This window comes from Pongo abelii, chromosome 10 (genome assembly GCF_028885655.2).
Source record: "Pongo abelii isolate AG06213 chromosome 10, NHGRI_mPonAbe1-v2.0_pri, whole genome shotgun sequence".
In the NCBI taxonomy this organism is placed as follows: domain Eukaryota; kingdom Metazoa; phylum Chordata; class Mammalia; order Primates; family Hominidae; genus Pongo; species Pongo abelii.
In genome coordinates, this window is record NC_071995.2 from 28,886,751 (window position 1) to 28,899,604 (window position 12,854).

Consider the following 12,854-nt stretch of genomic DNA (forward strand, 5'->3'; position numbering starts at 1 on the left):
TGCACATTTAGCAAATGATCAAGTAAGTGGCGTGTGTGTGTGTGTGCGTGCACACATGCTGGCTCTATAACTGAGCAAGTGGTGTTTTTTTCTCTGAAGTCTCCATGCATTTATACATTTAATTAGGAGGCTCAAGTATCTATGATGACTTTTAAATATATAGCCTCAACAGTTTTTTAAGAAGGGGGAAGAGGGTCCAAGACATTTTTTACTCCTATTTAGTGGGTGTGTGGTTTAATGTTAAGGTATTTTGGGGAAACCTGGGTTGTGGCTCCATCGTTTCAGTGAGCCACAGTTTCCCATTGCTTCAGGAGTAGAGAAATGGGGGAAGGCATTTCAATAGTTCTTAAATCTATTATTTAGCAGTAGCTCAAGGCTGTATGCATCGTAATCAAAGAAATGAGATTGGGTCCCCTGGCTGTGGTCTGCATTTCTTCTGTACTGTAACGCTGTTCTAGTCTCCTGGTCAAATCACAGCCCAGAGCTGCTACAGCCAAGAGGAGACTTAAATTAGGGATGTGCAATTTACAGCCATTGTAGCAGGATCCATTTAGTCCCTAGGCAGAAGATAACATGTGCTATCACTGTAGAAATTATAGCAGCTTTCCGATTGAAATAGCCCTGAGAGTTTCTTGTGACTATTACCTTGAGCTGAGGTGTAATCCCTTACCAGTGGTGGAATCCTAACTACAGTACAACAATTAATTGTCTTCTGTGTTCTCATTTGTGATTCAGAACACAAATTGTTATTGTTCCATCAGCTTTTCTTGCTTGTTGTTTGTTTTTTACCTAATTCCTTTCCTGTTGTAGTAGTTGTTATATACTTGGCTTGACATAATTAGGCTATTTGGTACTGTGATATTAAGATATTTTCGAGGAAAAGGTCATCAGCTGTCTTTGTGGGCTATTCTGGGCATTTTGTACTCTATTTTGGATGTAACTTTTCTTGCTCTTGATTTCTGATTAGCTGTTCTTCCTCCTTGCTTTGGCTTCTCAACTTGCTTGGAAGCTTTTCAACAGATCTGCACTTGGATGACTGCTTTGTTCAACAAATAAACATTATCTCAACCTTGGGGAAGAGTTAAGAAGACACAGGATGGAACACTCTGTTAGATGCTTCTGGTTCTAAGCATGGAATTCCTGGAACAGGGAAGCTAGCTTCCAACACATTGATGTCCGGAAGTTGTTTTCCTGCTCGAGGAGGTCACATTTCTACCAAGAGAAATGTGAATTCTAAGGCATTTTCAAAAGTTTTGGATGATTTGGTGAGATTTAAATTGTCTTATTTTTGATAAATTTTTAGAAATTAAAGAATGCATTATTTGCTTAGAAGAGTGGGATTTTTGGTTCTTCATGGTCTATATTGGTCCTTCCTGAGGTCGCACAGAGGCCTTTGAACAAGATTGGGCCTGCTGTGTGGTTGGGATAATTGAAAGCCAAGTATCAAGCACGAAATAAGAGTAGCAGACCTTAAAGCATTAGACTTCTCATAAGGGAAAACAGCAACACCCAAGAAAAATCCATTTACATTTACCCACAGTCCCTCTGGCCTGTGGACCTCTTTTCTCCTCTTGTTAGCCAGCAGAAAGCAATCTCTTCTTTGCAAGACTGTGAGTAATTCAAGGGGGACAGAAAAGGACAGAAAACACCAAGTACCTCTATCCAGAGGGTGACTTTTGTTTCCTCACTTTGTGGCTCCACTGAGTTCACAGAAGGTAAAGCTGAAAGAACTCAGGGTATATGGCTGGTTTTTTGCACTCTTTACCTGATAAAATCAGTTGATTCTTGTTTTTTGTGGTAGTTGTGCTCTGAAGTGATTGTGAACACTGAATGACCAAATACTTTTCCTAGGGGAAATGCAGAGGGAGGGTCCTGCGAGCCTTTGACCACAGTGTTTTTGCCAACTGATCAATACACAACCTTGTTTTATGTGTGTTTCTGTTTAGACACCGTTTTCACATATGTTGTTGAATCATTGACACTGACACACACCCAACAGCTTTGTAACTCAGGCCTGAAGGAAGCTGACCTCACACACTGGTTTCGTCCTTGAGGCACGGCCTCATTACCTCAGGAACACCAGGCAGCGCTTCCACACAGTGCTTGGAGCCATTTTAAACAGCACAAGGGTTGATCGACAAGCACAAACGTGAAAAATGTGGCACAGAATAGACCATGAAAAGGACACTTTATGGCAGGAGGGCTGAACTGATGCAGGAAAGTGGAGCATCGTCTTGTTCAACCTGAGCTGGGAACTCCGCCATGGTGACCCAGAATTCTCGCTCCTTTGCATGTGTCCGTGAATGAGTGTGAAGGTACTAATGTGGGGGTTGCAAACAAATTTTAGCAAGTGGCCAATTCACATGTGTCAACTGTATAATAGAAGCAAAATAATCCCAATTATTGTGGCAGGAAACTTTCTCAGTCCCACTGTGTGGTTCATGTAGAAAACCAATCATTTAAGGTAAAAATGAACTGTAAGCTGGTATAGCCAGACCAATGTTTTTAAATAGGCTCTTGTGAGATGAAGACAGGCAAGGAAAATGTGCCCAAGAAATTATCATTTGTTGTTGAACAAACGATAATTAGCCCTGCTGCCAGGCTTTGAACATTTAGAGAATGGTAACAACATCATGTATCCCCATGTCTGTGGCATGAAAGGTAATGATGGCCAGCACCTAGGGGCACCTCAGCAAGTGAATGAATCCTAAATAAATGAATGAAAGAGCAGGGAGAATTCTTAGTTATGCCTGATCGCCCACTGTAGGGCACCTTAGGAATCTCATGCATCATTTTAGCCTAGATATATCATTTCTTGCCCACTGTGTTCCTTAAATTAACTTGCATAAATGTGTATCAATGAGCAGAAACAGTAGTGTCTGACTGTGAAAGGTAATCATGTGACACAGAGGTTATGTATCATGCTCATTTTCGTGCACAGCCCCGGCACGTTAATGTTCATTAAATGGATTTGAATGAATGAATGAATTTAAACATCTAGAATATTTAGAAATGCAATGGCTTTAAAAAATCTTTTTAAATTTAAAACAGAGGTGACTTTGTAAGTCACTTTGTACTATAAGTCTGTACTCAGAGAAGTAGAAAGATGTGGATATTCTTTTGTTAACCAGCTTTGTCTATTGTATAAAACTGAGCTTTTCCACTCAGGAAACATCTATGCTGTGCTGTGTCTCCCTGCACCCCCCTCATATAAATATCCAGGGACGAGAGTTAATTAAAGTAGAAGCTAGTTAGGTTTTCTGAAAGGAAATAACATTCAACTTCCGATATTATCTGTTTAAATTATTTCCTGCAGATTAACTGTTCATTTTACGAATTATTTATCATGGAGCTACTGTGTACAAGAAACTGGGCCAGGGGCTTTGGAGCATGCAAAGATAAGCAGAACATAGGGTCTTTTGTCTAGTGGAAGGGAAAGACATAAGTGCACATTTTTGTAAGTCTGGATAAAATGTACAGTAACTACAGGTAAAAGTGAAGTGCTGTGGTGGCACAAGGAAGAGTGAGGTTAATTCCAACCTGCTCTGTTCTACGGAGGATCTTCAATATAACCTGGGTCTTGAATGCCCATTTGGGAGTAGGTGGGCAGCAGGGTAGACTGGAGAAGTAGCACATTAGGGCAGTTCCAAGAAGAGGTAGCAAAAGCACTGGAGCACGAAGGTACAAGGAACAAGTAACATAAAGGTTCTGGAGTGTGAGGGGCAGTGGGGGAGTATGGTGAAATAAGACTAGAAAATTGCCTCAGGATCCGATTATAGAGAGATTTAATGGTAGTTTGCTTGGACTTCATTCTGTAGTCATTAGGAACAAGAGCAGATTTTAAAATAGAGGAATCATGTGACAGCAACTAGCAGCAGCTAAAATTTGTAAGCACTTGTTATGTGCCAGGTACTAATTCTTACCACAGCCCTTTGAGGCTAATACTATTAGTATTGCAGTTTGTAGATAAGGAAAAAGCACAGAGAAGTTAAGTAACTTCCCCGGGATCCAGAGCAAATAAGTGGCGGACTAGAAATTGAAGCCAGGAAGCCAAACGTAAGAAATTGGGTTTTTGCCTCTCCCTCTCCCTCTCCCTCTCCCTCTCCCTCTCCCTCTCGCTCTCCCTCTCCCTCTCCCTCTCCCTCTCCCTCCCCCTCCCCCTCCCCCTCCCCCTCCCCCTCTCCCTCCCCCTCCCCCTCCCCCTCCCCCTCCCCCCTCCCCCTCTTTTCGGTCTCCCTCTCCTTCTTTTTTCGGTCTCCCTCTGTTGCCGAAGCTGGACTGTACTGCCGGGATCTCGGCTCGCTGCAACCTCCCTGCCTCGGGCTCCTGTGACTCTCCTGCCTCGGCCTGCCGAGTGCCTGGGATTGCAGTCACGCGCTGCCACGCCTGAATGGTTTTTGTATTTTTGGTGGAGACGGGGTTTCGCCGTGTTGACCGGGCTGGTCTCCAGCTCCTGGCCTCGAGTGATCTGCCTGCCTCGGCCTCCCGAGGTGCTGGGATTGCAGACGGAGTCTCGCTAACTCAATGCTCAATGGTGCTCAGGCTGGAGTGCAGTGGTGTGATCTCGGCTCTCTGCAACCTCCACCTACCAGCCTCCTGCCTTGGCCTCTTAAAGTGCTAAGATTACAGCCTCTGCCCCACCGCCACCCCGTCTAGGAAGTGAGGAGCGTCTCTGCCTGGCCGCCCATCGTCTGGGATGTGAGGAGCCCCTCTGCCCGGCCGCCCTATCTGGGAGGTGAGGAGCGCCTCTGCCCGGCCGCCCATCATCTGGGATGTGAGGAGCGCCTCTGCCCGGCTGCCACCCCGTCTGGGAGGAAGTGAGGAGCGCCTCTGCCCGGCTGCCCCGTCTGGGAGATGAGGAGCGCCTCTGCCCGGCCGCCCCGTCTGGGAGGAAGTGAGGAGCGCCTCTGCCCTGTTGCCCTATCTGGGAAGTGAGGAGCGTCTCTGCCTGGCCGCCACCCCGTCTGGGAAGTGAGGAGCGCCTCTGCCCGGCTGCCACCCCATATGGGAAGTGAGGAGCGCCTCTGCCCAGCCGCCCCTTCTGGGAGGTGAGGAGCGCCTCTGCCCAGCCGCCCCGTCTGGGAGGTGAGGAGTGCCTCTGCCCGTCCGCCCCGTCTGGGAGGAAGTGAGGAGCACCTCTGCCCAGCTGCCCCGTCTGGGAAGTGAGGAGCGCCTCTGCCCAGCTGCCACCCCCTATGGGAAGTGAGGAGCGCCTCTGCCCGGCCGCCCACTCTGGGAAGTGAGGAGCGCCTCTGCCCGGCCGCCCACTCTGGGAAGTGAGGAGCGCCTCTGCCCGGCCGCCCACTCTGGGAGGTGAGGAGTGCCTCTGCCCGGCCGCCCCGTCTTGGAGGTGAGGAGCGCCTCTGCCTGGCTGCCACCCCGTCTGGGAGGAAGTGAGGAGCACCTCTGCCCGGCCGCCCACTCTGGGAGGTGAGGAGCGCCTCTGCCTGGCCACTCTGTCTGGGAAGGGAGGAGCGCCTCTGCCCGGCCACCCCGTCTGGGAGGTGAGGAGCGCCTCTGCCCGGCTGCCACCCCGTCTGGGAGGAAGTGAGGAGCACCTCTGCCCGGCTGCCCCATCTGGGAAGTGAGGAGCGCCTCTGCCCGGCCGCCACCCCATATGGGAAGTGAGGAGCGCCTCTGCCTGACCACTCCGTCTGGGAGGTGAGGAGCGCCTCTGCCCGGCTGCCACCCCGTCTGGGAGGAAGTGAGGAGCACCTCTGCCCGGCCGCCCCGTCTGGGAGGTGAGGAGCGCCTCTGCCCGGCCGCCCCGTCTGGGAGGTGAGGAGTGCCTCTGCCCGGCCGTCACCCCGTCTGGGAGGAAGTGAGGAGCACCTCTGCCCGGCTGCCCCGTCTGGGAGATGAGGAGCACCTCTGCCCGGCCGCCCCGTCTGGGAGATGTGGAGCACCTCTGCCCGGCCGCCCCGTCTGGGAGGTGAGGAGTGCCTCTGCCCGGCTGCCACCCCATCTGGGAGGAAGTGAGGAGCGCCTCTGCCCGGCCGCCCCCTCTGGGAAGTGAGGAGCGCCTCTGCCTGGCCGCCACCCCGTCTGGGAGGAAGTGAGGAGCGCCTCTGCCTGGCTGCCCCATCTGGGAAGGGAGGAGCACCTCTGCCCGGCCGCCACACCGTCTGGGAAGTGAGGAGCGCCTCTGCCTGGCTGCCCCATCGGGGAAGGGAGGAGCACCTCTGCCCAGCCGCCACACCGTCTGGGAAGTGAGGAGCGCCTCTGCCTGGTCGCCCCGTCTAGGAGGTGAGGAGCGCCTCTGCCCGGCCGCCCAGTCTGGGAAGTGAGGAGCGCCTCTGCCTGGTCGCCCCGTCTAGGAGGTGAGGAGCGCCTCTGCCCGGCCGCCCCGTCGGGGAAGTGAGGAGCGCCTCTGCCCGGCCGCCCTGTCTGGGAGGTGAGGAGCGCCTCTGCCCGGCTGCCACCCGGTCTGGGAGGAACTGAGGAGCGCCTCTGCCCGGGCGGCCCCGTCTGGGAAGCGAGGAGCGCCTCTGCCCGGGCGGCCCCGTCGGGGAAGTGAGGAGCGCCTCTGCCCGGCCGCCCCGTCTGGGAGGAGAGGAGCGCCTCTGCCCGGGCGGCCCCGTCTGGGAAGCGAGGGGCGCCTCTGCCCAGCCGCCCTGTCTGGGAGGTGAGGAGCTTCTCTGCCCGGCTGCCCTGTCTGGGAGGTGTACCCAACAGCTCCGAAGAGACAGCGACCATCGGGAGCGGGCCATGAGGACGATGGCGGTTTTGTTGAAGAGAAGGGGAGGAAGTGTGGGGAAAGGAAGGAGAGATCAGATTGTTGCTGTGTCTGTGTAGAAAGGGGTGGGCATAGGAGACTCCATTTTGTTCTGACTAGGAGAAATTCTTCTGCCTTGGGATGCTGTTGATCTATGGCCTTTCCCCCAGCCCCCTGCTCTCTGAAACATGTGCTGTGTCAACTCAGGGTTAAATGGATTAAGGGTGGTGCAAGATGTGCTTTGTTAAACAGATGCTTGAAGGCAGCATGCTCTTTAAGAGTCATCACCACTCCCTAATCTCAAGTACTCAGGGGCACAAACACTGCAGAAGGCCGCAGGGTCCTCTGCCTAGGAAAACCAGAGACCTTTGTTCATGTGTTTATCTCCTGACCTTCTCTCCACTATTATCCTATGATCCTGCCATATCCCCCTCTCCGAGAAACACCCAAGAATGATCAATAAATACTTCAGAAATAAAAAAAAAAAAAAAAAGAAATTGGGTTTTTAACCTGGGATGGAGGAATAAGATTCGGAGAGTCTTTGAACTTTTTAAATGATTTGCCAAGTGGTCAGTATATATGAATATGTACATTAGTTTAAGAGAGGATCTATGGCTTTAATCATATAAGAGATACATGCTTAAAAATGTTAATAAAGACTATATAGGCCAGGCATGGCAGCTCATGCCTGTAATTCCAGCACTTTGGGAGGCCAAGGTGGGCAGATCACTTGAGGCCAGGAGTTCACGACCAGTCTGGCCAACATGGTGAAACCCTGTCTCTGCTAAAAATGTAAGAGTTAGCCTGTGTGGTTGTGTACGCCTATAGTCCCAGCTACTTGGGACACTGAGGCATGAGAATCACTTGAACCCAGGAGGTGGAGGTTGCAGTGAGCAGAGATCATGCCACTGCACCCCAGGCTGGGTGACAGAGTGAGACTCTGTCTCAAGGAAAAAAAAAGCCTATAGGAGCACCCTCTTTCACTCTCAGAAGTCTCCCAGAATGCACAATACATTATATAGTGACTATGCCTGTTCTTCTTGTTAGGTAGGAAGAAGCAGAACAATCTGTCACGGCTCAAAATAAAAGAAAATGTCCAAACAATTTGAAGAAATTATTAGTATTGTAAGTGTCAGGCTGTTCTTGATTTGTGAGAAACAAAAAATTTAAAAGATGGTATTTTGAAGGTAGACATCAGATATTCAGGCTTTGAAACTTGCAAAAATTTCAAAGGGCAGAGGACCTATCTCCCCATTTGGCAAAAATTATTCTTTTTAATCTCAGCAAAAGCTAGATAAACTCCTGAAATCTTACATGTTCTGGAAAAATACCTAGATGCTAGTCTGCTTTCAACTGAACCAATTTGCCTTTTTACAGTTAGGACTTAAAGGATGAATATTTACCAATCTATGAGACTGAAAATTCTTTGCAGCCAGTTGTGAACCCAAAGGCAGGTGCCAGAATGAATGAAGGAATCCAGATTAAAGAATTGTCCAGTTTACATCACTTGAGAAATCAAATTAATATCTAAGTTTTATTTAGAGTAAATGTTTTAATGTTTTAAATATATATAATCTCATAAGATATTACTGTTGGCCGGGCGCAGTGGCTCACGCTTGTAATCTCAGCACTTTGGGAGGCCGAGGCGGGCGGATCACGAGGTCAGGAGATCGAGACCATCCTGGCTAACATGGTGAAACCCCGTCTCTACTAAAAATACAAAAAAAATTAGCCAGTCGTGGTGGCGGGCGCCTGTAGTCCCAGCTACTCGGGAGGCTGAGGCAGGAGAATGGCTTGAACCTGGGAGGCGGAGCTTGCAGTGAGCCAAGATCGCACCACTGGAGTGCCAGCCTCGGGGACGGAGCGAGACTCCATCTCAAAAAAAAAAAAAAAAAAAAAAAAAAAAGATATTAGTGTCATACAAGTATAACAGATGTAATACTTTAATAGAGATCTGTACTACTTACTAGAGCTTTTCTTTATATTTTCTCTATCTTTGTTTTCTCTCTGTCTTTTTTTTCCTGGACTATTTGAAAGTAAGTTGCAGATATCATGACACTTCTACCCTTAAATATTTCAGCCTAAATTTCCTAAGAACCTAGTCCACATTCAAAACCAAAATATCCTTTACTATGGTTTTTGTTTTGCTTTTGGTTTTGATCAAAGATTCCATCAAAAATCACAAATAGCAATTAGTTGTCATGTTTCTTTCATCTCTTTTATGAACTCTCTTGTTGTCTTTTTTGTGTTTCCTTATTTTGTGTTTCATGATGTTAACATGTTTTAAAAGTCAAAGACAGTTGTCTGGTAAAATATCCTATAGTCTAGATTCATCTAACTGTTGGTGTCCTCATAATTAGATTCAGATTAAACATTGCTAGCAAGTGTACATTGCTTCTCTTCAGAAGGTGCATGATATTAGCTAGGCTAAGTTTAATCACTTGGCTAAGTTGGTGTTGACCAGACCTTTCCATTGTAAAGGTGCCTAATCCTCTTGATAACTAAGAAGGCACCTATGGGGTAATCTTAGAGACTGTGTGCATGTTTTTTTCCCTGACAGTGATTCACCCAATGGTTTTAGCATCTATTTTTGATCCTTATATGAATCAGTTATTAAGTTGCTGGTTGCAATATGGTACTAACTTGATTTCTAAAGTCATTTTACTGAAGAAAAATTCTCCTTTCCATCCCATGTCCTGCTTGGGGAAAATCTTGGCCCAAAAGACTCATGACAGAAGGATCGATGAAAGTGAAACTTGAAAACAACTATCCAAACACACATTAACTGTGAAGATGTTTGAAGGGTTTTCTTTTCCTTTCTGAGTGGGTATGCAGGAAACCTGTACCCTAGGGTGAGAGCTCTTTATTTTAGAGATTTGTACTTAAAATAATCTTTATTGATGCAGATGAGGAAAAACTAAATAAATTGCTATTTTGATTTTCTTTTGGACTGAGAGAATTCAGTAGCAATGAGATGAATTTTCTTTCAGTGCCACAATCTGAAAAGCTATGATGTATACCATACCATTTGAAAATGTCTTAGAAGTAGTTCCTTATAAAGCATATTATATTGAAATCAAATGGGCATTAAAACCATGGAATTCCTTTGAAAGGTGGGATAAAGCGGAAATTGTTTTGTCTTGGTACTTCTTGATCTAGGCTAATAATCCTTTGGGGGAATTTGTCCTGAGGCTTTTTACCGATTGTGCTCATGACTGGCTCCCTCAGTGAGTGTTATCTGATGAAGATCTTATTTCACTTCTGAAAGTACAGCGTTGTTCTATTTGTTTGAGGTATTAGTAGGTAGCAGGAAAAGATCGACTCCAGGTAATGCAATATAAAACCCACCCGTCCATCTTGAAATTGGAGGTTGTCCTGCCTGCTATATAAGTTCTCCCACTTGCAATTTATAATGAGGAGACATATTTTTGAAGCAATTAACTGTTCCTTCAAAATTGTTCTTTATTGTTGGTGTCAGGACTTTAGCACTCTCTAGGAAATCGTTTATTACTTGCTTCATTTTTCTTTCGTTTTGTAAGAGGATTTTAGACACTATTCTTGTGGCCAGTTAGACTTGGACCCATGTATCCTCTTGAGCCGTGAATTTTCTGGTCTCAAAGTCCCGGGCTCAAGCGATCCTTGCGCCTCGGCCTTCCCAAGTGCTGATTAATAGGCATGAGCCACAGCGCCTGGCCGATAATGTATTTGACACTATAATTAAGAGATACTGAGATATTTCCTATTTTAAAATACTTCATCCTGCTTTCTAATATATAGCACGACACCCAACCTCAGAGGGTATGGAAAGGTTACTTTACTGTAAAGGCTTGCAAAGTACATTGCTTAAATTTTAGGGACAGGTTCGTACCTGCCAAGCAGGTTTATGAAACACTGATGAATAAACACAAGTATGTCAGAAATCTTACTAAAGAGTAGTGCATCTTATTCAGTGTAGACAGTCTTCTAAAGTATTTTGGTTGAGTTCGTCCTAGAGCTTAATCACTAGAGTGGGAATTAAAATAATAAAACTGGTTGCAAGTCTCTTGAGAGTAAGATATGTCATCTTTCTTTCAGGCCTATTGTAGTGTCCAGTCTAAAGCAACAGTAAGGCTCCATGCATATTTGTTGAATTAAATTTTCAATTTAGTTTCTGAATTCCTTGGTCTTAATAGATTTCTCAGTTGATAGGTTGCCATCTCACTTGACTTCTACTTGATGGCCATATTCTCTTCTTGTCTGCCTCCCTTTTCACTCCTATTCTTGACCCTACTGACCAGTCTCTTTTGACTTAAAGAATAGCAACTCTTTCAGCTGTTGTATTTCACTTTTTAAAAATTATATAGACAGGATACATTAAAAACATTTAAAGAATTACATAGAGTCAGAGAGATAGATTACTTTGTACTAAATGCTGTGTTAGGATTTTGGTTTTTTTTTGTTTTTTTGAGATGGAGTCTCGCCCCATTGCCCGGGCTGGAGTGCAGTGGTGCCATCTCTGCTCACTGCACCTTCTGCCTCCTGGGTCCAAATGATCCTCCTGCCTCAGCCTCCCGAGTAGCTGGGATTACAGGCCCCTGCCACCACACCTGGCTAATTTTTGTATTTTTAGTACAGACAGGGTTTTACCATCTTGCCCAGGCTGGTCTCAAACTCCTGACCTCAAATGATCTACCCACCTTGGCCTCCCAAAGTGCTGAGATTACAGGCGTGAGCAACCGCGTGCAGCCCACTGTGTTAGGATTTGCAATATAAGGGAACTAAGACGTGGTGGTTGCCTTTGGATCTCACAGTCTACAGGTAAAATAGATCTATAAAGAGGGCTGAAAAGTACAAATCATGGCAAGAAGGTGGCAGGGCAGGGACTAGGGGACAGCTAAAGGAGGGTCATGATCCCTTTGCCTGAGGGATCAATATTGCCCAATAGTAACCCTAGAGCAGGTTCTTTAAGGATGAGTTTCTCAGGCAGTCAGGAAATGGAGAGGGAAATCCCTATGGTTTTGTGTGTTGGCTCTAGTGAGGAGCAAGTGAGAAGTCGGGAACTTGATGAGTATAGATTTTAAAAAATATCTGGGAGAAGAGAAAGGCAAGGCATGGCAGATGTTACTAGATGTGATAGACATGCCAAGTTTGGGAAGGAGGTATATGGGTTGGATCTAGAGGGAAGCGGATAGAAGTTGGGGAACTGAAGCCTTTTACAACCAAACTCCCCTTGCTGAATGGATTATTACTTCATTAGAACTCAGTGTTTACCCACTACAGAATATTATCACTCATAGTCTTTATAGTCATATGTTTGCCTGATTTCATCTCTTAAATAAGTCACTTGAGCCTAAAGATCGAGATTTTTTTTTTTTTTGACAAGCTAGAAAGGTATCTGACACTCCTATTTGCTAAATATTTCTAGAAGGAAGGAAGAAGAAAGGAAGGAGAGGGATAAGGGAATTGAAATTGAGGAAAGGAAGGAATTTCAAACTGAAGAATCATACGCTTTGCCACGTGAACTCTGAAGGTCACACAGGATGGTAGTGCCAGCAGAAGAAGGAGGACATTGAGTGAACCTGTGGTTGAATGAGGAGGATGGTAGAGATGCTGGGGAGGTGAGAGTCAGGACAAGAAGGCTGAGGGCAGCCTTCCTCAAAGAAGTTGACATTTAGCAGAACGTTCAATGACAATTGCAAAGGAGTTTCAGAGGGCAGAATGGAATGGATTGGGAGAGGACTTGCTTAAGATTTGCTGAAAACCCTGAACTTTTGGTAAATACTGCTCTGTGTGGGAAATGTTTCAATGAGAATTGACTCTTAATTAACTCTCACTCTTGGATATCCCTTGAACAAGTTGTCTGGAGAGTTCCTCAGGAGAATGTCTACTTGCAACAACAGTAATAATATTTATCAAGTGCTTGTGTTACCTCATAAACTCTCACACTAACCCTGTGAGGTATGTATTATTATCTTCCACATCTTTTGAATGAAGACAGCTAGACTTAGAGTGGTTAAGAAGTGTTCACAGTCCTCACATTGTTCCTAAGTGGGCCACTACTACAGCCAAGGCAACACATGCTAGAACCTGTCAGGTACCCGGGGAATATCAACTGCTGTCTGATCTCTGAAATTGAAATTAATTTCCTCAGTGACTCAAT

At 46.4% G+C, this 12,854-nt stretch overlaps 1 protein-coding gene across 18 annotated transcripts in view; it reads left to right on the top strand.

Annotated features, from left to right (window-relative positions):
• The window catches only part of LOC100444041 (liprin-beta-1), a 176,320-nt gene that overhangs the window by 58,407 nt on the left and 105,059 nt on the right, over nt 1-12,854 (top strand). The window lies entirely within an intron of this gene.